General features: G+C 35.3%; 1 protein-coding gene across 3 annotated transcripts in view; it reads left to right on the forward strand.

The window, feature by feature from the left end:
- Positions 1-24,223, forward strand: part of FSTL5 (follistatin-like 5) — a 1,065,399-nt gene that overhangs the window by 708,307 nt on the left and 332,869 nt on the right. The window lies entirely within an intron of this gene.

Below are 24,223 nucleotides of genomic sequence, written 5' to 3' on the forward strand. Positions count from 1 at the left end.
TGTGCATAAGGTCACTATGAGTTGGTACTGACTTGATGGCACATAACAACAACAAAAATGTTGGTAAATTTGACTAGAAAGACCATAAAATAATTAGCCACCCCACATCTGCACAAGACCTCTTTAAAGTTCTAAATGAAAAGATTTGAGGACTATGGTGTGAGGGATCCAAGGCATGCTATTTTCAATAGCTTCATATATATGTGAAAGTTGGACAATAAATAAGGAAGATCAGAGACTAATTGATGCATTTGTGTCATGTTATTCTTGTTGTTGTTAAGTGCCATTCAGTTGGTTCATACCCATAGGCACCCTATAAAGGGTTTCTGAAGAGTAACTGGTGAGATTGAACTGTGGACCTTATGGTTCGAAATGACTTTGTAGTCCAGTCCATTAACCCACAGCACCACACCAGGGCTACATTTGTGTTATATTGTTGGAAAAGAATATTAAAAGTACCATGGACTGCCAGAAGAATCAACAAATCTGTGCTGGAAGAAATATAGTCAGAAAACGCATTATTAGTCACGATGGTGAGACGAAGTCGCTCATGTTTTTGATATATTATCAAGACGGACTAGTTTTGGAAAAGGACATCATGCTTGGTAAAGCATGTCAGCATAAAAAAGGAATATCTCCGAGGAGATGGATTAGCACTTGTGCAGCAGCAATGTGAGACTGGCACAGGACCAGACAGTATTTCATTCTGCTGTGCATAGGACTGCTATGAGTTCTAACAGACTTGATGTTACCTAGGAACAACAATATACATAGATGGTTGTTTTGGTGGTTGGGTGCTATGGAGTTGGTTTTGACTCATAGTGACCCTTACAGGATTTCTGAGGCTGCAAATCTCTATGGGAGTCGAATGCTTCATCGTTCACCCATGGAGCAGCAGGTAGATTTGAACTGCTGATCTTGGAGTTTACAGTCAAACTTGAAACCTACTACATTACCAGTGTTCCTTATACACACATATATGTACCTACGTTACCATCTGAGAGCACTGGTGGCACGGAAGGATACACATTGGACTGCTAACCACAAGATCAGAAGTTCAAATCCACCAGTGACTCTGAGGGAGAAAGATGAAGCTTTCTGTTCTTGTAAAGGTTTACAGCCTAAGAAACTCTATAGAGGGTTGCTGTGAGTCAGAACCACATCATTGGCACTTAACAACAACACATAATCACTTTCAGAGTCTTGGTTTGTTTTTACTGTTATTGCAAAATAGTATATGAGTATGTTGTCTCATGTTTTAAAATTGTCTGATTTTCTTGCATGTTCTTAGTCTTTTTATTCATCTTAGTTGTGTTGTGCTGACTTCATCTATATTTAGGATATTTTTCCCACCACCCAAAGTGACAAGTGAGAAATATGACTAAATTTTGGTGTTATACGTGATGTAACGCCTTTGACTAAATCCAACTCTGCCATGGATGCCAGCTGAAGAATTCTGTAATAAAGACTACTGTTCTGTGTTACCAAATGTTTGGCAGTCCAAACCCACCAGCTGCTCTTTGGAAACCCTACACAAAGTTGCTAAGAGTCTGAACTGACTCAAGTACACTTAGCTACAACTATGGCTAGAACATATTAAAGGCTAACTCATTATCATGGAAATAGGATAGGTATCAGATCTTTTACAGCTTTTGACAGTGTAAACTGATTGAGGTTGGCAAATTAATCACCTGATATATTAAAGATTATAATTAGTCTTGATGAATGCCTTTTAATGATTATTTTCAGCATGAACCACAGAATAAAGTATTTTAAGTGTTTAAAAATATTTGTTGCTTTGAAACTGGAATTAGAAACTACAGCATAGAATTTCATAAATATCCAAATGATTAAAAATGCAAATAAGTGTTATCTAAGGAAGTCTGATAAATCTAAATGACAATATGATATATCACTTAATAATAAATTTAATCAAAGAAAAGTCAAGTTGTTTTCAGTGTTGCACACACAAAGTCACACACACACACATACAACAGTTTCATGTCTTCAAAATGTTCATGAAAAAATGGAATTGAAAGATAATGGAACTTTTCCATGAGCTTTTTGAAATTGCCCTTTCAGGAGGGGAGTTTGAAAAGCTCATAGAGAAAATCTAATACCTTTTAATTACATTTTTCAGTGAACTTTTTTTTTTTCAGTGAACTTTTTGAAAACCATGTATATCGAGAGAGAGAGAGAGAGAGAGAGAGTCCTGGTGTGGCACTGTGGATTAATGCGTTGGATTGCAAAGTCACTTTAAACTGTAAGGTTGGCAGTTCAAACTCACCAGTTGCTCCTTGGAAACCCTATACAGGGTTGTTATGTGTCAGAATTGACTCAATGGCACTTAACAACAACAATGTATATATATATACAATGTGTATATATATACATATATTTGTATCATTCATTCATTTATTCATTCATTCCAAAGCTCATTGAGAGTGTCGTATATGCCAGCAGGACAGATGGTAAACACAGTCTATTAAATGGTCTCATGACTCCTGTAAAATCAGCACTGGACTGTGAACCACATAGTTGGCAGGTAAAGCCCACCAGCTGCTCCTTGGAAACCTTATATAGGATTGCTATGAGTCAGAACCAACTAGACAGCACTTAACAACAACAACTGATAGATAAGGCTGTGGAGAATAGGTACAAGTAAGTGCACAGTCTTTAAGCTTATAAGAATTATCTGAAAAATTCAAGTAAAGTTAAAGATAAAATAATGTGACTAAGTGCACAAATGAAAGTTGATATATGTTAACAATAGATAGTACTGTGTAAACTGTGAAGGATACATAGAAGATCATTTAGGAATTACATACCAGGCATCAGATATGAGGACTGCAAAACGAGGCAGAGTTGAGTCCTACTGGAGACTTTGAAATAGGCCACATTTGGTGGTTGCAGACCAAACTGGAGAAGCAATCATATGCCTTTTTTTGATATAATATTTTACATACTTGTAGTGTTTCTATTATTATGCTATGTGTCTTTTTTCCCCTCTAAATGGTAATCTAAGCTATGCAAATTATTTCATATGTTTATTAAAAATGAATAATATTCTTTCTAGAAACCTATTATATATACATAGATATATATTAAAGTTCACAGTATAATTTTCACTCTATTATTTGTCATGATTTCATAAATACATATAAAAGTTTCTAATTATAAAATAAAGCCATCTTTCTAGTTACTCTTTTATTTCCTATTGTTCTCTGAACTGTTAAACTATCATTTGAACAATGATGATATGGAGACATTTTTTTAGACCAAAGAAAAGAGACCATTACAGAAATATCATTCCATAACAAAGAAAGTATATGCATGTTCATTTACAAAAGAACTCCAGAACATGTTCATGTTATTGATAAAATAAAACAAAACATACTTATCATTGATTTTGGGATATACTATAAGAAACAACTATTAGATCCAGCTCTTGTAATTTTTATTCTTATAGTAAAAGTACTACTTTTTAAAAGTATTTGCATTACATTGATTCTTTTACTCTAAACCATTTACTTTAATTAGAAATCTTAGAAATAAATGAGACAGTATGCAAACTATTAAGTTTTTATAATTTAGAAAACAATGACCTGTATTTTATTGCAATTTATATAGTGTTCTGTAAACATTATTTCCTTGATCCTTATGTGAGATAAAGTGAGCAAATATTTCAATCCATTTTTTGAATACTGAACTTCAAGGAGAGCAAGCAACTTTCTTCAGTTTCTCAGAATTCATCATTGATAAGCCTGGGTTTCAAATTCCAGTCTTTATTGTCAGGAACATGATGACCTAGATAAATTATTGCACATGAGTTATCTAATGTGAACAAAACAACCAAGGCCTTTTAAAGAAGCAAAGATCTGATGGAGGAAACATTTTTTTTTTTTCTTTGTATATGTGCATTATATCATTCAATATATTTAAGGAAGCAGAAATAGCTAATATAAAGTCAAATTAACATCTAAAGATGATAAACAATTGATACTATATTTTGTTCTACATAAGAATATGTTGCATTAGAGAGTTTAAAGTTATTTAATATTGGGAACAAAATAATAAACAACTTGTTTTATTCATGTCCTCAACACAAATTATATATTTTACTTTGTGTTTAGCTAAACAATAATGATCCCTTCTCGTAAAATGTATGACTATCCAGCAATGCAATCATTGCCTAAAATTCGTAATTGCTGATTAAGAAAATGTACCCAATAAATATTTTATGAAAAAATAAATTGCTCCTAGTAATGATTTTAAAGCTTTTAAAATTTTAAAAATTATTTCTTATAATAATACCAGAAGAGGTCAGAAAGCATGAATTAAACAAAATAAGATATTTATATAGAATGTGATATATATTTGAACTTTGTTGTTATTATGTGTCATCGAATAAGCTTCAATTTATAGGGATTCTAAGCACAACAGAATGAAATACTGCCTGGTCCTGAACCATTCTCATGGTTGTTAATTTTAGCCCAGTGTTGCAGACACTGTGTCATACATCTTGTTGGGGTTCTTCCTGTTTTTCCCTATCCTCTGCATTACCAAGCATGATGTCCTTTTCTAAAGTATATAAGAATTCTCACCATCTTCACTGTTGAGTTTTTGGACTGTTCTTCCAATCCATAATAACTTGTTCTCTGGAAAACTTCCAATAATCTTCACCAACACCATAATTCAAACACATCCATTCTTCTACAGTCTTCCTTATTAATTTTCCAGTTTTTATATGGCTATGAGGAGATAGGCAAGACTGCAAGTTGAGTCAGAATCAACTTAGTTCTCAAAGTGGTTATCTTTGCTCTTTATCATTTTAAAGAGGTCTTTTGTAGCAGATTTTCTCAAGGCAGTAAATCCTTTCATTTCTTGAGGCTGCTTTCATGAACACTGACTTTGAATACAAGCAAAAGGTATTCTTTAACAACTTTAATCTTTTCTCCATTTATCATGATGTTTATTGATCCACTTGTGAACATTTTTGTTTTCTTTACTTTGGACTGTAATACTATAAACGTTTCTCAGTTTATCATGTTGTTGTTTATTGGCCCGCTTGTGAGGATTTTTATTTTCTTTACTTTAAACTGTAATGTACACTGTAGGTTGTATTGTTTGATCTTCATTAGCAAGTGCTTCAAGTACTTCTCCCTTTCAGCAAGCAAGATTATGTCATCTGTAAATTGTAGTTTACTAATATCCCACTTGAATTTAGAGATCATCTGAAGAACAGATTTGATACATTAAAAACTAAAGACCAAAGACTAGAATAGTTATGGGATGACATAAGGAACATCATACAGGAAGAAAGCAAAAAGAGATTAAGACAAGAAAGAAGGAAAAGGTCAAAATGGATGTCAGAAGAGACACTGAAACTTGCTCTCAAGCGTAGAGATGCTAAAGCAAAAGGAAGAAATGAGGAGGTCCAAGAGCTGAACAGAAAATTCCAAAGATCAGCTTGCGTTGTTGTTGTTGTTGTTAGGTGCCATCAGGTCGGTACCAACCCATAGCGACCTTATGCACAGCAGAACAAAACACTGCCCGATCCAGGGCCAACCTCACTACTGTTGTCAAGCTTGAGTCATTCAATGCTGCCACTTGGCCATTCCATTCGTTGGGGGTCGTCCTTGTTTTCTCTGACCCTCCACCTTACCAAACATGTTATTCTTCTCCAGTGACTGGTCCCTCCTGACAATGTGTCCAAAGTAAGAGAGATGAAGTTTGGCCATCTTGGCTTCCAAGGAACACTCTGACTGCACTTCTTCCAACACAGATCTGTTGGTTCTATGGGCAGCCCATGGCACTTTCAATATTCTCCTCCAAAGCCATAACTCAAATGCATCAATTCTTCTACGGTCTTCCGTATTCATTGTCAAGCTTTCACATGCATATGAAGTTATTGAAAATACCATGGCTTGAGTCAAATGTAACCTTAGTCCTCAAGCTGACATCTTTGCTTTTCTTTCATTGAGATGTAATCTATACCAAAGGCTGTGCTTAATGATCTTCATCAAAAGCTTGAGTAGATAAAGCCAAATATTACAACAAAATATGCAAAGATCTGGAGTCATAAAACCAAAAAGGAAGAACACTCTCAGCATTTCTCAATCTGGGTGAACTGAAGAAAAAATTCAAGCCCTGACTTCAGTTATTGAAGGATTCTCTGGGCAAATTATTGAATGATGCAGAAAGCATTAAAAGAAGATGGAAGGAATGCTAAGAGTCATTGTACCAAAAGGAAATGTTTGATGTTCAACCATTTTAAGAGGTAGCATATGATCAAGAGCCAGTGATCGTGAAGGAAGAAGTCCAAGGTGCATTGAAGGAATTGGCAAAGAACAAGGTACCAGGAATTGATGGAATAAAAATTTAAATCTTTCAAGAAAGTGAGGCAGCACTGGAGGCACTCACTTATCTCTGCCAAGAAATTTGGAAGACAACTATCTGACTGACTGATTGGAAGAGATCCATATTTGTGTCCATTCCAAAGTGAGGAAACACACCAGAATGCAGAAATCATTGGACAATATCTTTGATATCTCATGCAAGTAAAATTTTAATACAGTTAATACAGAAATGGCTACAAGCATACATTGACAGGGAACATCCAGAGATTCAAGCCAGATTCAGAAGAGGATATTAAATGAGGGATATCATTGCTGATGTCTGATGGATCCTGGCTGAAGCAGAGAATACCAGAAAGATGTGTATGTGTGCTTTATTGATTATACAAAGGTTTTCAATTGTATGGAACATGGCAAACTATGAACAACATTGTGAAGTATGAGTATTCCTGAACACTTAATTGTGCTCGTGAGGAACCTGTAAACGAACCAAGAGGTAGTTGTTCAAACAGAGCATGGGAACACTGAATGTTTTAAAATTAAGAAAGGTGTGCGACATGGTTGTATTCTTTCACCATACTTATTCAAACTGTATGCTGAGCAAATAATCTCAGAAGCTGGGTTATATGAAGAAAAACGTGGCATCAGGATTGGAGGAAAACTCATTAATAAGTTGCAATATGCAGATGAAACAACCTTGATTGCAGAAAGTAAAGCAAATTTAAAATACTGATGGATGAAGATCAAAAAAGCATCTCAAAGTAAAGAAAAAAAAAAAAAAATCCTTACCACAGGACCAATAAACAACATTCTTATCAATGGAGAAAAGATTGAAGTTGTCAAGGACTTCATTCTTCTTAAATCAGCTATCAACACTCACAGAAGCAGCAGTCAAGAAATCAGATGATGTATTGCATTAGGCAAATCTGCTGCACAAGACCTTTTTAAAGTGTTGAAGATCAAAGATGTCAGCTTGAGAACAAGGGTGCACCTGACCCAAGCCATGGTATTTTCAATAACCTCATACGCATGCGAAAGCTGGACAGTGAATAAGGAAGACCGTAGAAGAATTGATGCTTTTGAGTTATAGTGTTGAAAGAGAGTATTGAAAGTGTCATGGGCTGCCAAAAGAACCAACAGATCTGTGTTGGAAGAAGTGCAGCCAGAGTGCTTCTTGTAGGCCAGGATGGCCAAACTTCGTCTCTCATACTTCAGACATATTGTCAGGAAGGACCAGTTACTGGAGGAGGATATCATGTTTGGTAAGATATCATGATTGTTAAGGTAAGGTCACAGATAAAGAGGAAGAACCTCAGCGAGATGGATTTGAAAATGGCAGTATCAATGGACTTAAGTGTTGCAACAATTGTGAGGTTGTGGCAACAATTTTGCAGTTGGCCCAGAACTGTGCAGTGTTTCATTCTGTTGTTCATGGGATCGCTATGGGTTGGTACCGATTCAAAGTCATCTAACAACAACAAAAATGAGACTTCCTGTAATCCTGATGTTTCATTCTTCTTCATAATGCAGTTTATTGAATTAAATGCTCAGCATACAGATTGGATAAATATGGTGAAAGGATAGAAACTTGACACATCTTTCCTGATTTTAAACCACTCAGTAACCCTTATTCTGTTTGAATGAATTTTTCTCTTGATCTATGTATAGATTCGGCATAAACACAATTAAGTGTTTGGAATTCACATGCTTCCTAATGTTATCATTAGGTAGCTATAATACACAAAGTTAAATGTTTTTGCAGAGTCAATAAAATATAAGTAATTAACTTTATAGAATCCTCTGCTTTCAGCCAAGGTCCATCTGATATCCACAATTATATGTCTTGTTTCATGTCCTTTTCTGAATTCAGCTTGATTTCTGGCCGCAATACATCATTGTGGGGCTACAGTTATGTTTTAATTATCTTCAGCAAAATTTTACTTGTGATAGTAAAGACATTGTTCAATAATTTCATCTTTCTGTTGTGTCACCTGTGTTTGGAATGGGAACATATATGAATATTTTCCAGGCTGTTAGACAGGTCTTTGAAATTTCTTGGCATAGATTGTGACTGCTCTGAGAGCTGAAACAGTTTGTTGAAATAGTTCATTTGGTATCTCATCAATTCGTGGAAGTTTAACTTTTGCTAACACCTTCAATGAGCTTGGATCTCTTCATTGAATACCATTTGTTCTTGATCATATGCTACCTCCAGAAATAATTGAATATCTATCAATTCTTTTGGCACAGTTGTTTGGTATTCATTTTTTCCATTTTCTTTTGATGTAACATTCAATTTTTTGCCCATAGTGAATACATCAATATTGCAAGTTCAGAAAATAATTTTTCTTTAGTTCTTTCTGTTTGAGAAATTCAAGCATGTTCTTTCCTTTTGGTTTTCTAACTCCATGTCTTTGTGCATTTCATTGTAATGCTGTACTGTGTCTTCTTGAACTGTCTTTTGTAATTTTCTATTCAGCTTTTAATTCATTTCTTCAGTTCACTTTAGATATTCTGTGATAATTAAGTTTTAGAGCATGTAACAACACAACATACATAAATCTTGATTTACACGTATAGAAGAGAAAAATCATCTTTGATTACTTTCTCTATTTCTCTATTTTACTTGCCATTTCTTACTCCATTACAATTTCTTAAATTATTTTGTTGAATTGCAGAAACACTTGTTAATATTTTTATTAAAGCTGTATTAAGATTTTGGATCAATTTAGTAGCAATTGGTATCATTAAAATATTGAATTCCCTCATCTATGCCTTTCCACTAGATAAATCTTAATATATTTCTCTAATGTATCATTTTCTCAATTAAGAGTATATAATCATGTTCCAGTTTGTCCTAATGTGTTGATATGCATTTTGCTGTGATGCTGGTAGCTATGCTGCCTAGATTTTAAATTCTAGCTGTAATCTATTGTGAACACATTTCAGTGGAGCTTCCAGAATAAAAAAGGCTAGGGGGAAGGAAAGGCAGACTACTTCTGAAAGTTTAGACACTAAAACCCTTATGAATAGCACCAGAATATTATTATGTATAGTACCAGCAGATGAAAACATTATAAATAGCAGCAGAACATTGTCAGATATAGTGCCAGAAGATGAGCCCTGAGATTAGAAGTTACTTAAAATGAGACTGGGAAAGACCTACCTCCTCAAAGTACAGTTGACCATAATGATCTGAGTGGAGTAAAGCTTTGGGGGCAGTCATTTGTTGATGGGGCACAACTCAAAATTAAGAGAGATAGCTGAAAAGATCCATTAATAATGGGAACATAGATTGTACAAAACATGAATCTATGACAATCAGAAACTGTCAAAAATGAAATGGAATACATGAGATTGACATCCTAGGCAACCGTGAGATAAAATATACTAGACATTTTGAATTTAACAATCATATAGTTTGAAATGTAAAAACAAAATTGAAGAGGAATGATATCACATTCATCATCAAAAGTGCATTTCAAGATCTACTTTGAAGGACAGTGCTGTCCATGAGGATAACATCCATATGCCTATAAGGAAGACCACTACTGTTGAAATTTATGTCCCAACCACTAAAGCCACTAATGATGAAATTAAAGAATTATATCAAATTTCTCAGCCTGAAACTGATCAAACATGCAATCAAAATGCATACCTATGGTACATCTTAAAAACAACATAAAAAAAGAATATACACATAGACCACACAAGATGGAATAACAATTGACTACATGTTTGACACTTGTTGTTAAATGCTTTTGAGTCAGTTTCAAGCTTCTGAAGAGTGATTGGTCAATGTGAATCACCAACATTTTGCTTCAAACCGACTTTTCAGTTAAGTGCATTATGACACAGAATGACACTATCCTAAGCCAAAACAAAGTCAGGGGCAGACTGTGGAACAGACAATCAATTGTTCATATATAAGTTCAGGCTGAAGACAAAATTAAAACAAAAGTCAAATTATGACCTTGAAAATATCCTACCTGAGTTTAGAGACCATCTCAAGAACAGATTTGATGCAGTAGACACTAATAACCAAAGACCAGAAATGTTGTGTGATGACATCAAGAACATCATATAGGTAGAAAGCAACGTTTATAAAAAAAAAGGAAGAAAGAAAAAACAAAAATAGATGCCAGAAGAGACTCTGAAACTTGCTTTTGACTATAGACAAACTAAAGTCAACAGAAAAAATGAGATAACAGAGCTGAAATGAAAATGTCAAAGGGTAGTTCAAGAACATAAAGTCAAGGATTATCATGAAATGTACAAAGACCTTGAGTTAGAAAACCAAAAGGAAAGAGTGCACGCAACATTTCTCAAACAGAAAGAACTGAAGAAAAAAACCAAGACTCACTTTGCTAACCACAAGGTTAGCAGTTCAAATCAACCTGTTGCTCCTCTATGAGTTGGAACTGATTCACAAACACTCACTAATCACAACAACATGGGCAAATTATTAAATAATGCATCAAAGAGGATCAAAGGAATGCAGAGTCACTATACCAAAAGAAATGGTTGATGTTCAGGCAATTCCAAAGGTAACATATGATCAAGAACCAATGGTACTGAAGGAAGAACTCCAAACTGCTCAAAAGGCACTGGAGAAAAAGAAGGCTCAATCCATAAATGCCATACTAATAAATCCTTCAACAAACTGATGCATCATGGGATATGCTTACTTAGCTATGCCATGAAATTTGGGAGACAGCTACCTGGCAAATAGATTGGAAACGATTCATATTTGTGCCCATTTGAAAGACAGTTGACCCAGTAGATTGTGGAAATCATGGAACAATATCATTAATGTAAGTAAATTTTTTTCTGAAGATAATTAAAAAATGACTGCAACAGGACATAAAGAGAGAGCTGACATAAGATAAAGCCGGATTCAGAAGTATATATGGAACTAGGGATATCATTACTAACATCATACATATCTTGCCTGAAAGCAGATGTTTACTTTTATTTTATTGACTTTGCAAAGGCTTTTGACTGTGTAGATCATGACAAACTATGGATATCATTGTGAAGAATGTGTATTCCAGAACACTTAATTATGCTTGTGAAGAACTTGTACATAGACCAAGAGGCACTTGTTAGAACAGACAAGAGTATACTGAATGGTGTTCACAAAGATTGTATCCTTTCACCAAATTTAATTGGTCAGTCTGCTGAGCAAATAATCTGAGAAGCTAGAGTACATGAAGAAGAACATGACATCAGGATTGGATGACAATTCATTAGCAAACTGTTTTATTCAGATAGTACAATCTTGCTTGCTGATGAAGATCAAAGACCACAACTTTAATTGTAGATTGCACCTCAATGTAAAGAAAACAAAAATCCTCACACTGGACCAATAAATAACATCATGGTAAGTGGAGAACAGATTGAAGTTGTCAAAGACTTCATGTTGCTTGAATCCACAATCTACATTCATGAAAGCATCAGTCAAGATCACAGGGCAATCTGCATTAGGAAAATCTGCTACAAAAGACCTCTGTAAAGTATTAAAAAGCGAAACTATCAGTTGAGAACTAAAGTGTGCCTGATCAAAGTCATAAGTATGTGAAAGTTTATACAATGAATAAAATAGAAGAATAGATGCATGTGAATTATGGTATTGGAAAGGATACTAAAAATACCATGGACTGCAAGAAGAACAAACAAATCTGCCTTGGAAGAAATTCAACCAGAATACTCCTTGAAAGCCAGAATGGGGAGACTTTGTCTCTAAACTTTGGACATACTGTCAGGAGGGACCAGTACCTGGAGATGGGCATCAAACTTAGTAAAGTGGAGGGTCAGTGAAAAAGAGTACAATTGAAATGGATCCACATAGTGGCAGCAGCAATGACTCAAATGTAACAACAGTTGTAAGGATGGCACAGTGTTTTGTTTTGTTGTGCAAAAGGTCACTATGAGTTAGAACCAACTTGAAGGCACCTAACAGCAATAATGTTACCAATTTCTCCATAAATATCTTGCATGTTTCTACTGCATGTTATATTTAATATTGCTATCATTTTCACATTGTTATTATATATTTTATTTTCCCTTATTTTGTCAAATCAGATAGTCTCACTTCCCACACACCACATTGTAAGTAACTCCCCACCTAGGTTCTCTTCACACTACCTCATTGAGTGTACCTTCCGCTTTACTATTTATTTAGGACATCTACAATAGCCTTTTGCTGTCTTGCTTTTTAACATGACCAGAGTAATACCTACTACTTTTTTTACTCCCATCTAAACCTTTTTAAGAGTGACTATGGGAATTTCCACATTGCTAAATTTCACTTTTTATGAACCACTTTCACATTCTAGCCCATATTTACAAAACCATATGAAACTCTACACTCATTCAGAACTTTAGATATTTTCATCAATGTTCTATTATTTTCTTTGGTTACTTCTCACTTCCCTGCCAAATAAAAATTTTAGAGGTTGAGCAAAAGGAGAATAAATGGAACTTTTATTACAGGATTTTTTTTTTTTTTTTAAGTTAAGTAAGTCATGAATAGTTTAATTATTTTATATATACCATGAAGGATTATTGCTACATAAGGTTTTCATTATTTTTGTTTTGATTTCTCTACCAAACAATGCAGTTGCTTGATTTTGTATTTGCTTATTTATTTGAGATAATCATTAGAATGCATATTAATTTACTTTTCTATTATGCCTCTTTAAATTGATTTATGAAACTGTTTAGGAAGAGAGCTAAAAAATTATGTATTTACAAAAACTGAACAAACCTCCATTACTTAATTTTACATTTCATAGTAATATTTAATATCTATGTAAATATGCTGTTGAAAACCTTTGTAGTTTTCAGAAACCCATAAACCATAAGACAATATTACTTTCATCAATTTCAGTATATATATGTTTACTTAAATTATGTTTATTACTATTTTATGAAAATATATTCAGTACACATAAAAAGCTAGGAAAACAGCCTTTATAGTATTGCAAAGTAAAAGCATAATAGCATAATCAAAATTACAGCGGAAATTACTTTAATATCAGTGTATATCAAAGGAAACTATTTTACATTGAAAACAGCATTTCAATTGTGGTAATGTTGATACCATGCAATTTAGAGCTATGAGTTGTAAAGCATTAAATAGGAAAGTGGACTGAATTTTGAATTTACCATTTACTAATTGATAGGATTTATCTTTCAATTGAAGCAAAGTACAATTAAATGTAGGTCTTAAATTCTGATGATATGTTTTCATCTAATGTTCACCACCTTATATATTCTGATTGATCAATGCTCATCATCTATAAGTTATTAAATATTTTGATGTTCATTCATATGCCAGTGATTATAATAAATTAATAGTTGACATAGTATAAATGATGCTATAATTTTAGAAATTTTCTAGTTATTCTTTTTCCATAGTTACTTTTTACACTGCCTTTAAAAAAGATAAAACTAATAAACTTGACAAAATAACTTTTTTTGTTTTGAATCTATCAGCTTTTCCCAGACATCAGTTCCTTGAGGAAACTCTGTAATGGTATGGAGGTTCACAAAGATTTAATTAGTGTCTATTGTCCTGGTGTGGCATTGTAGGGTAAGCACTTGACCACAATGTTGATTTGAACCACAAGGTTGGTGGTTCAGACTCACCAGCTGCTCCTTAGAAACCCTATACAGGATCGCTATGGGTCAGAACCAGCTAGACAACGCTTAACAACAACAATTGGCAGCAAGATTATAAATGTGTAATGGAAGTTCAAGATTAGGTTCCAGAATTCCAGAAGTGCTTGTGCTAAGACCATATCTCGGTCTTAGCATCACAACCATATATTGGCTTAAATCTACTTAATATTATAAAAAATGAAATAAGTAGAAATGCTGGCTGAAGATGGAGGTAGTGAGTATTTTCATCAAAGAACATGTATTTTCATCAAAAAACAAAAACAAAGGAATAAACAAAGCAAACAAAAATAAACTCAACAAGTAGTTTTGAGGCCTGGATAAGATTATTGGATAATTAGCATGACAAAAGGAATGTATAGTAAGAATACTCATAAGAACAAGACAGTTCAGTTCTGCAATCCACCTATTTGGATGCTAATTTAGTAGTTGAGTGAGTGGATTGTTGGCTATGCTTACTTTCTCTTTGGTTGAGAAATATAACCTCAACCAAGTTATACTTCAGGGTTTTGTTTTTACAATAGAGTTTAGTCATCTTGTTGTTAAGTGCCTGTATAGGGTTTCTGAAGAGTGGATGGGGGCTTAAACAACCACTCTTTCAGTTAGCAGTCCAGTGCTTATCCTACAGAGTCAAGTAATAGTATGGATTTAAAAAGTTTTTTAAATACTGAAATTCAGCATTTCTCTTGAATTATTTACCACAGTGCCTAATATATTATTAAAATGCCCAAAAATATTAATTGAAATTTATTTTATTTTTGCTTTTTACAAAATAGTGAGGGATGTTAATGGTTTGCTAATTCAGAAAAACTGAAAATGTGTGCATAAATTTATGCTGGTGTTGTTTTTAAGTAACATCGAGCTGGTTCTGACTCATAGCTACCCTGTATATGGTTTCCAAGTCTGTATATGGAAGGAAATTGAGGCTAGAAATGTTTGCCTTTTCTCAGTTAAATGTGAAAAAAAAGTGTTGTTTTTTTTTTATGGCTATGTATATCCATGAGGAATGAGGGGTGTTAATGCAATTGGCTGCTTAATAAAAGGTAAAGGATCAAAGCCACCTCAGAAATACCAGCCATTAAAAACCCTCTGCAGTGTAGTTATATTCTGACACACATGGTGTCACAATCAGAAGTGACTCAATGACAACTTAATGCTTGTATTTATCTATGTGCTTATATGTATCTATTTATTTATATTTATCTATGTATTACTTACTTCTCATATCTATCTATCTATGTCTATGCATCATGTCTCTATTAGAAGGAGTCACACATATGCTTCACCACTTATCTGTCATTTTGCCATGTTGTGGTGACTTGCATGTTCTTATAATACTGGAAACTATTTCAAATGCCATTTTGAGTTTCAGCAGATCTTCTAGACTAAGACAGACTAGGAAGAAAGACCTGGCAATATGCTTACAAATATTAATCTATGAAAGCTTTATGGATTATAACAGAAAGCCATCTGACTTGCTTGCTTTACACACACTGTCAGGAGGAAGTGGAAGTCTAGCAAGAACATGAGTTATGTGTGTGGATTGGCACAATAGGTACAGTAATAGATAATGTCATTGTTGCTTGAGGATAACATAGGATTGGTCAAAGTTTCGTTTGAATGCATATAATGTCTTTATGAGTCTGAAACAACTCAAGAGCAACTTGTAACTACACAGATGCTAGTTTAAAAGGGTAGTATTCTAATTATAGAGACATTCATGTTATTGAAATAACACAAATTAAACAAACCACTTGAATAAATCTTCTCAAAGTATGTTGTTGTTAAGTGCCTTTGAGTCTGTTCCAATTCATAGCGATCCTTTCTATAGAGGTTTTCTGAGGAATGGCTAGAGGGTATAATCTGCTGACCTTGAGGTTAACAAGTCCAGTGCTTTTATTTCAGCACCACACCAGGATTCCTTTACTCATATATACTCACAATATAGTTAAGCGCCTGGAGTCTTTTTGACTCATAAACCCTAGGGTTTTCAAGGAGTAGCTGGTGGGTTTAAATGCTGATCTTGCTCTAGCAGTCCTGTGCTTGTCTTCATCACTACACCAGGACTCCTTTACTCCTATGCTCTCAAAGTATGTATTGTGACCTTGAGTTGCTTCTGACCCAATGTTGTTACTGTTAACTCAGTTTCAATTCAGTGACCTTACTTACAACAGAAAGAAACACTGCCCAGTCCTATTCAATCTCACAATCATTGATACACTTGAGCCAATTGCTGCTGCTATTGTGTCAAGCCACCTCATTGGGGTTCTTCCTTGTTTTCACCGACTCTCCACTTTACCAAGCATGATGCCCTTCTCCAGAGACTTGTCCCTCCAGATAATATTTCCAAAGTATGAGAGACATAGTCTGTCCATACTGACTCCTAAGAAGCATTCTGGCTTCTTCTTACAAGACTGATGTGTTTGTTCTTTTGGAAGGCCATGGTACTTTCCATATTCTCCTCCAACACCATTACTCAAATGCATTAACCCTAATATAGTCTGCCTTAATCATTGTTCAACTTTCATGTGTGTATCAGGCTTTTGAAAATAACATATTTGGGCCAGTGCATCTTAGTTCTCAAACTGGCATCTTTGCTCTTGAACCCTTTAAAGAGGTTTTGCGCAACAGATTTTCCTAATGAATAAATAATTTAATTTCCTGACTGCAGCTTCCGTGAGTGTTGTTGCCTGGTCCAAGCAAAATGGAGTCTCTGACAAATTTAATTTTGTCTCCATTTATCTTAATGTTATTTATCGATCCAGTTGTGAGGATTTTTGTTTTCTTTATGTTGAGGTGCAAACTATATTAAAGGCTGTGGACTTTAATTGTCATCAGTAAGTATTTTTAAGTCCTCTTCACTTTCAGCAAGCAAATATCACAAGTTGCTAATGAGTCTTCTTGGTATCCTGATGCCATGTTCTTCTTCATATAATCCATCTTCTTGAATATTTACTCAACATACAGAGTGAATAAGTATGGTGAAGGAATATAACCTGGTGCACAACTTTCCTACCATTGAATTGTTCAGTGTTTCCTTGTTCTGTTCAAATGACTGCCTCTTGATCTATGTACAGGTTCCTCATTAGCATAATTAAGTGTTCCAGAATACTCATTCTCCTCAATGTTGTCCATAATTTGTCGCGATTCACACAGTCAAAAGCCTTTGCATAGTCAATAAAGCACAGGTAAATATTTTCTGGTATTCTCTGCTTTCAGCCAAGATCCATCTGACGTCATCAGTTATATCCCTCATTCCACATCCTCATCTGAATCTGACCTGAACCTCTGGCAACTCCCTGTCAATGTACTGCTGCAGTCATTTTTGGATTCTCTTTAGCAAACCTTTACTTGCATGCGATATTAATAATATTATCCGATGATTTCCACATTCTTTTGGCTCACCTGTCTTTGGAATGGTTACAAATATGGATCTCTTCCAATCAGTTGGCTGTCTTCCAAGTTTCTTGGCAGAGATGAGTGAGTGCCTCTCATGCTGCATCAGTTTGTTGTAACACTGGAGGCATTCACTAATAGCCACCCTGTCTTTCATATAATTGATTAAGGAGTCTTAATTATTAGAAATAGGGGAGGACCATACCTTCTAGATACCTATATAGAACAACCACAATAAGTTGTATATTGTAGGATTTATGATGATTTCAAAAAACACTATTTGAAAAAATCTTTTAAAAGGAAGGCTATATACATTTTGGAGTCATGGTGTGACACCATAGGATATGGTAGTTTGAGTCTCAAGGTCAGTGGTTCAAACTCACCAGCCATTCCTCACAAACCCAATATGAGATAACTATGAGTCAGAACCTATTTGACAGCTCTTAACGACAACAACAAGGAGCTCTGGTAGCATAGTGGTTACAAATCGGGCTGTGAACTGCAAGGTTGGCAGTTCAAAACTACCAGTGGTTCCTTGGGAGAAAGATGAGGCGTTCTGCTCCCGTAAAGATTTACAGCCTCAGAAACCCTATGCAGGGTCGCTATGAGTCGGAACTGACTCCACAGCACTTAACAACAGCATATACATTCTGGAGTCCTAGTGTTGCTCTGTAAGATAAGCAGTGGACTGAAAGTTGGTTTGGACTGTGTGGCTGGCAGTTCAAAGTAACCAGTTGCTCCTCAGAAACAGGGTTGCTATGAATCAGAATCGACTCCATGGCATTTAACCTCAGTAACGACATATACATTTTGGAATATATGAATATGTTGTTGTTGTTAAGTGCCGTTGAGTCGGGTCCGACCCATAGCGACCCTGTACAGGGTTTCCGAGGGTGTAAATCTTTACGGGAGTAGAAAGCCTCATCTTTCTCCCGCGGAGCAGCTGGTAGTTTCGAACCGCTGACCTTAAGGTTCACAGCCCGATTCGTAACCACTACGCTACCAGAGCTCCTTATGTCTATATGTCTATATGAATATAGACATACAAAAAAATATCAGAGTGTTTTAATTTTTAAACATATTTCTATTTATTCTCATCTTGTGAAGTAATTCATTATTTTGTCTGATTTGGTCTCACTGATCTTTTACTGGTTTTACTCTACTTCCTGTATGGCCAATGTGCCTGTCTACTAAATACCTACTGGATGCCTTAGTATTATGTATCAGGTTATCAATACTTACTTTTTCTTATATTTATTCTCAAACATTTTTAACACTCATCTTACTGTCTGTATTAATTTGTTTATTTATTTTGTTATCAATGCTGGGTTAGATAATATCACATTGTTGTTGTTGTTTTAAGTTTTTATCGTGAATTAAGTGAAGGTTTATAGACAAGATCGTTAATTTTACATTCAACAGAACATATACTTTGTAGCTGGCCACCATCTAGTTCTTCTAGTCTAAGAGTTGTGTAGACTGATGTTCACATGTTCCATTGGACTAATTAATGCCAAACCTCTTCAATTATCATCTCTCTTCTATCATCTGCACATGGAAAGAAAAATAGCTGCACCTTAGACAGCTGCTCATGAGCTCTTATGATCCCAGATGCTACTTACCAAAGTAGGATGTAGAAAATTGTCTTTGTGGACTATGTTATGCCAGTTAACCATGGTGTCTCCTGAGACCATGGTCCTGCATCCTGAGTTCCAGACACTCATTGCTATAAGAAGTTTCTATCATTTTGTCTGATGTATGCCCCACCACATTCACAGTTATGTGTGAAGGAAAGGTAAATACCCATGTACAAATGTTGTTGTTGTTGTTAAGTGCCATTGAGTCGGTTCCGACCCATAGCGACCCCTGTACAGATAGCCTCTTTCAAATATTTGTGAGTACATGCTCATTCTTCTTCCCATACACATTGAGCCTGTGTCTCTGTCCTTATATCTACACACAGAAGACTGTTGTTTCAAGGTTGTGCATGTAACACTATCTCTATTGTCTTTAGCCCTCGCATACCTCCCCGTGTCTTCCTCTGTCTTCATCATGCTTAGCTCAATTTATTTTACAGAAGGTTTTAATTCCCCCCATCCCTTATATTCTGCAACATGTCAACATGTCATGTCAACCTAAGTCATGATGGCTTTGGGTGTTCTCTTTTACTTTTTTTGCATTTCGGTTCTCTAACCTTAGTCTTCTGTTTTATGAGCCATGTTTTTCATTGTATCCTATGGGGAAGCAGGGAGTTTTGTCCTGGCATTTGTATCTAATTGTTAGTTGGGGTTAATAAATAAACATATTTATTCCTATTGTCTAAGTTGTATGGCTTGCCCTGTAACACCAAGGAAATTTCCCCTGGGAGCTGTAAATTGTATGACTTAATAACACTTAACAACAAACTTCTTATAGCATAATAGATAATAACATATTTTTCCTTATAATTTTTAATGTAATGTTGCTGTTATTAAGTGCCACTAAGTTGGTTCTGACTCATAGCAACAGTGTATAGGGTTTCTGAGGAGAGACTTGTAGGTTTGCACTGCTGACCTTGCAGCTAGCAGTCCAGTGCTTACCTTATAGTGCTATACCAGGACTCCAAGGCAATGTTGTTCTTGTTGTTAAATACCATGGAGTCAATTCTGACTCATAGTAACCCTGTATAGGGTTTCTGGGGAGCAGCTGATGAGTTTGAATTGTCAAACGTAGTAAGTCAATATTATTTTATAGCGAAATAATATGATGGTCAGAGTACACAGTATCTTTCCCCTTCTTTTCTCCTTTTTTTCCTCCTCTTTCTCTTTCTTATTATTGCTCCCTTTCTGTCTTTCTTTTAATGAAGCTTATTTCCTTGCAAAAATATTTCCATCATTTCAGCCCAGGTTCAAACGACCCATAGTAATTTTCTTGATTGCAATCAATCTGTACTGAGTATCAGTTATAGGAAGCTATTTTTAATAGCAATGCACATGACATTCATATAGGTAAAGTCATAAACATATAAGGTATAGCTTACAAACTCTGCATTGTGATTATTGTAACGTAGTTGGGTACTATAATATTTTAAAGAATACAAGGTTGAAAAATACTGGGATTGGGCTAATTTGACCAAATTATGCTGAAGCTGTTACATTTTAGGAAAAGTATAAAAATAGATCCTACCTTATCATTTTTTTAATGAAAGAATAAAAATAGAATGCATTCATTTTAATGATAAAGAAATGGGAAGAAAACATTTGGAAATAATTATATTAAATCAAAATTTAAAAGGGCTTTCTAATAGTAAAGGTTTTATAAGGTATGAAATATACCTCCACAACAAAAGATATCATGCACAAAAGTAATATAAGAGTCATAAAATAAGCCAAAAAATTGAATCAACAAGTAAAGTAATGTGGAAAATAGTATGCCACTTCAATATAACATTGGCTATAGAAAAATCATAAGATCTAGCAATAATCCCACTACTAGGCATATATCCTACAGAAGCAGGAATTGTGACATAAATTTATATATATATCTAAGTTTTAACTGCTGACCTTTCATACAAACTGGCCTTGCCATTCAGTGCTTATCTTAAGGCATCATACTAGGACTCCTAACAGTAATCTTTATTGTTGTTGTTAGGTGCTGTTAAGTTGTTACCAACTCAGAGTGAAACACTGCTGGTCTTGCACTAACCTCAAAACAGTTGTCACTGTGCCCATCTACCTCATGAGGGTCTTCCTCTGTTTAGCTGACTCTCCGTTTTACCAAGCATGATGTCCTTCTCCAGAGACAGGTCTCTCCTGATAATAGGCCTGAAGTATGAGAGTCAAAGTATGACCATCCTGGCTTCTAAGAAGCAGTAACCTTGGTGGTCAGTTCATGACTGAACAGACATTTCCTTAAATGCCTTGGATCATTAAATTTCCCAGGCTTTGTGAGTACTCGATTACTTTTTAAAATAATGTGTTCAGTGCTCCTGAGAGTAGGTAGAAACTCTGTCTTAGCCCTCACTTTTTGTTTGTGTAAACACTCTAGATCAATCAAAGATGAGACATTAAGGATTCTCAGGTTGTATGGGACACACTGTCCTTTGCATGTGCTTGTCTCTGTTGTTGTTTTTGTTGTTGTTAAGACTCATCAAGTCAGTTCCAACACATAGAAACCCTGTATAGGGTTTCTAAGGACCAGCTGGTGATTTTGAACGACCAACCTTGTAATTCAAACTGACCTTGCAATGCAGTGTATTATCCCACAGTGCCACACCAGGACTCCTGTGCTTGTCTCTAGATGTCTAGGAATATGTAGAGTTTTTTGAAGTCTCATGTGGGATTCCTCCATAACTCATCTGTCACTTTGTCGTACTGTGGTGCCTTGTGAGTTGCTGTGATTCTGAAAGCTATACCACCGGTATTTTAAATACCAGCAGTGTCACCCATGGTGGACAGGTTTCAGATGAGCTTCCAGATGAAGACAGACTAGGGAGAAAGAGTGACAAAAAACTTCTGAATATTTAGTCACTGAACACCTTACAAATAGCAGAGAAACACTGTCAGATATAGTGCTGGAAAATGAATCCCTCAAGTTGAAAGGCACTGAAAATGCGACTGGAGAAGAGCTGCCTCCTCAAAGTAGAGTTGACCGTGATGAGCGAATGGAGTAAAGTCCATGGGACCTTCATTTTCTGATGGGGCACAACTCAAAATGAAGAGAAACCGCTATAAACATCCATTTAATATCAGAACATGGAATGTACGAAGTATGAATCTGGGAAAATTGGAGGTTGTCAAAAATGAAATGGAATGCATAAACATCGATATCTTAGGCATTAATGAGCTGAAATGGACTGGTATTGGCCATTTTGAATCTGATGACCACATGGTTTACTATGCTGAAAACGACAATTTGAAAAGGAAAGGTGTTGCATTCATTGTCAAAAAGAACATTTCCAGGTCAGTCATGAGGTACAACACTGTCTGTGTTAGGATAATATCTATGCACCTACAGGGAAGCCCAGTTAATACCACTATTATTCAAATGTATGCACCAACCACTAAAGCCAATGAGGATGAAATAGAAGAATTCTACCAACTACTTCAATCTGAAATTGATCAAACATGCAATCAAGATGTATTGATCATTACTGGTGTTGGAATGAAAAGGTTGGGAGCAAAGAGGAAGGATCAGTAGTTGGAAAATATGGCCTTGGTGATAGAAATGATGCTGGAGAATGCATGATAGAATTCTGCAAAACCAATGATTTGTTTATCTCAAATACCTTCTTTAGATAGCATAAGAGATGACTATACACATGGACCTCACCAGATGGAATACATAGAAATAAAATTGACTACATCTGCAGAAAGAGACGATGGAAAAGCTCCATATCATTAGTGAAAACAAGGCCAGGGGTAGACTGTGGAACAACTATCAATTATTCATATGCAAATTCAAACTGAAGCTGAAGAAAATGAAAACAAATCCAAGAGAGCCAAAATATGACCTTGAATATATCCCACCTGAATTTAGAGATCATCTGAAGAACAGATTTGATACATTAAACACTAAAGACCAAAGACCAGAAGAGTTGTGGAATGACATCAAGAACATCATACATGAAGAAAACAAAAAGTCATTAAGAAGACAAGAAGAAGGGAAAGGTAAAAATGAATGTCAGAAGAGACACTGAAACTTGCTCTCCAGCATAGAGATGCTGAAGCAAATGGAAGAAATGAGGAGGTCCAAGAGCTGAACAGAAAATTTCAAATATCAGCTTGAGAAGATAAAGTCAAATAATTCAACAAAATATGCAAAGATCTGGAATCAGAATACCAAAAAGGAAGAACATGCTCAGCATTTCTCAAGTTGAGGAAACCGAGGAAAAAATTCAAGCCTCAGCTTTCGTTATTGAAAGATTCTCTGGGCAAATTATTGAATGATGCAGAAAGCATCAAGAGAAGATGGAAGGGATACACAGAGTCACTTTACCAAAAGGAAATGGTTAATGTTCAATCATTTCAAGAGGTAGCATATGATCAAGAGCCAATAATACTGAAGGAGGAAGTCCAAGGTGCATTGAAGGAATTGGCAAAGAAGAAAGCACCAGGAATAGATGGAATAAAAATTGAAATCTTTCAAGAAAGTAAGGGGCCACAGGAGGCACTCACTCATCTCTGCCAAGAAATTTGGAAGATGACTATCTGGCTGACTGATTGGAAAAGATCTGTATTTGTGCCCATTCCAAAGAGAGGTAACCCAACAGAATGTGGAGATCATCAGACAATATCTTTGATATGCCATGCGAGTAAAGTTTTACTAAAGGTAATGCAGAAATGGCTGCAAGTATTCATTGACAGAGAACTTCCAGAGGTTCAAGCCGGATTTAGAAGAGGCAGTAGAACGAGGGATATCATTGCTGATGTCCAATGGATCTTGGCAGAAAGCAGAGAGTATCAGAAAGATGTTTACCTGTGCTTTATTGACTATGCAAAGGCTTTCAATTGTGTGGATCATGACAAACTATAGACAGCATTGCAAATAATGAGTATTCTGGAATGCTTAGTTGTGCTCATTAGGAATCTGGATATGAACCAAGAGGCATTTATTCAAACAGAACATGGGAACACTGAATGTTTTAAAATTAAGAAAGGTGTGCGACAAGGTTGTATTCTTTCATCATACTTATTCAAACTGTATGCTGAACAAATAATCTGAGAAGCTGGGTTCTATAAAGAAAAATGTGGCATCTGGATTGGAGGAAGACTCATTAACAACCGGTGATATGCAGATGATACAACCTT

The sequence above is a fragment of the Chrysochloris asiatica genome, unplaced genomic scaffold (genome assembly GCF_000296735.1).
Source record: "Chrysochloris asiatica unplaced genomic scaffold, ChrAsi1.0 scaffold00202, whole genome shotgun sequence".
Taxonomy (NCBI): Eukaryota; Metazoa; Chordata; class Mammalia; order Afrosoricida; family Chrysochloridae; genus Chrysochloris; species Chrysochloris asiatica.